Consider the following 2802-nt stretch of genomic DNA (forward strand, 5'->3'; position numbering starts at 1 on the left):
AGCTAACTAGCCAGCTATCCTCTGTAGCTAACTAGCCAGCTATCCTCTGAAGCTAACAAGCCAGCTAACCTCTGTAGCAAACTAGCCAGCTATCATCTGTAGCTAACTAGCCAGCTATCCTCTGTAGCTAACTAGCCAGCTATCCTCTGTAGCTAACTAGCCAGCTATCCTCTGTAGCTAACTAGCCAGCTATCCTCTGTAGCTAACTAGCCAGCTATCCTCTGAAGCTAACAAGCCAGCTAACCTCTGTAGCAAACTAGCCAGCTATCCTCTGAAGCTAGCTAACGTCTGTAGCAAACTAGTCAGCTATCCTCTGATGCTAACTAGCCAGCTAACCGCTGTAGCAAACTAGCCAGCTATCCTCTGAAGCTAACTAGCTAGCTAACCTCTGTAGCAAACTAGCCAGCTATCCTATGAAGCTAACTAGCCAGCTAACCTCTGTAGCTAACTAGGCAACGAAACTATGTAGCTAACGAGCCACCTAAACTCTAATGCTCAGCTTTTCAATGTGACTTTTCAAATTTCTGAAAGCAGAAGTCACATGTAAGTGCGACACAGAAGCATCTCGTCTTTTCATGTGTCCTCTCATGTATTCACTCACACAGTACACATCATTGTATATACACACACACACACACACACACACACACACACACACACACACACACACACACACACACACACACACACTATTATCCCCTCTTGTATTCATCACACAGTACATTACAGTGAACACTAGAGCTGCTGAGTGGATAACATATTATCAGATGTAAAGGCTATTACCCACCAGACCCAGAGATACTGTGTTCCAGAGACACTGTGTTCCAGACCCAGAGACACTGTGTTCCAGACCCAGAGACACTGTGTCCCCCACCAGACCCAGAGTCACTGTGTCCCCCACCAGACCCAGAGTCACTGTGTTCCACACCCAGAGTCACTGTGTTCCACACCCAGAGACACTGTGTTCTAGACCCATATACACTGTGTTCCCCTCCAGACCCAGAGACAATGTGTTCCCCCACCAGACCCAGAGTCACTGTGTTCCACACCCAGAGACACTGTGTTCCACACCCAGAGACACTGTGTTCCAGAGACACTGTGTTCCAGAGACACTGTGTTCCAGAGACACTGTGTTCCAGAGACACTGTGTTCCAGAGACACTGTGTTCCAGAGACACTGTGTTCCAGAGACACTGTGTTCCAGAGACACTGTGTTCCAGAGACACTGTGTTCCAGAGACACTGTGTTCCAGAGACACTGTGTTCCAGAGACACTGTGTTCCAGAGACACTGTGTTCCAGAGACACTGTGTTCCAGACCCAGAGACACTGTGTTCCAGACCCAGAGACACTGTGTTCCAGACCCAGAGACACTGTGTTCCAGACCCAGAGACACTGTGTTCCAGACCCAGAGACACTGTGTTCCAGACCCAGAGACACTGTGTTCCAGACCCAGAGACACTGTGTTCCAGACCCAGAGACACTGTGTTCCACACCCAGAGACACTGTGTTCCAGACCCAGAGACACTGTGTTCCAGACCCAGAGACACTGTGTTCCCCTCCAGACCCAGAGACACTGTGTTCTAGACCCAGAGACACTGTGTTCTCTCTCTCCCAGACTATTCTCTGGTTCTTTCCCAGAATCCCCTGTTGTATTGTAATATTCCTGCCGTGTCTCCAGGTCTTCCCAGGCAATATGACTGCTGGGCTTTGGCTCCGTGTGATTGGAGGATAAGAGGCAGCGTGGAGCCCAGTAGTACTCTCAACATCCATCACTGACTATCTCTGTAAACACACACAGAGACTTGCAAAAAAAACACACACACACACACACACACACACACACACACACACACACACACACACACACACACACACACACACACACTTACACACACACACACACACTTACACACACACACACTTACACACACACACACACACACACACACACACACACACACACACACACACACACACACACACACACACACACACACACACACACAGAAACATACCACTCTCTCAGTTCAATTCAAGGGGCTTTATTGGCATGGGAAACATATGTTAACAGATAGATAATAAACAAAAGTGTAATTAAACAATAAAAATGAACAATAAACTTTACACTCACGGAAGTTCCAAAAATAATTTCAAATGTTATTTATGTGCAAATTGTTAGAATACAAAAGGGACAATAAAGATACATTTGAAGTCGTAAGTTTACATACACTTAGGTTGGAGTCATTAACACTAGTTTACATACACTTAGGTTTGAGTCATTAAAACTAGTTTACAAACACTTAGGTTTGAGTCATTAAAACTAGTTTACAAACACTTAGGTTGGAGTCATAAAAAAACTAGTTTACATACACTTAGGTTAGGAGTCATTAAAACTAGTTTACATACACTTAGGTTGGAGTCATTAAAACTAGTTTACATACACTTAGGTTGGAGTCATTAAAACTAGTTTACATACACTTAGGTTGGAGTCATTAAAACTAGTTTACAAACACTTAGGTTTGAGTCATTAAAACTAGTTTACAAACACTTAGGTTGGAGTCATTAAAACTAGTTTACATACACTTAGGTTAGGAGTCATTAAAACTAGTTTACATACACTTAGGTTGGAGTCATTAAAACTAGTTTACAAACACTTAGGTTTGAGTCATTAAAACTAGTTTACAAACACTTAGGTTTGAGTCATTAAAACTAGTTTACAAACACTTAGGTTTGAGTCATTAAAACTAGTTTACAAACACTTAGGTTTGAGTCATTAAAACTAGTTTACATACACTTAGGTTT

This window comes from Oncorhynchus keta, unplaced genomic scaffold, assembly GCF_023373465.1.
Source record: "Oncorhynchus keta strain PuntledgeMale-10-30-2019 unplaced genomic scaffold, Oket_V2 Un_contig_10654_pilon_pilon, whole genome shotgun sequence".
Lineage (NCBI taxonomy): Eukaryota > Metazoa > Chordata > Actinopteri > Salmoniformes > Salmonidae > Oncorhynchus > Oncorhynchus keta.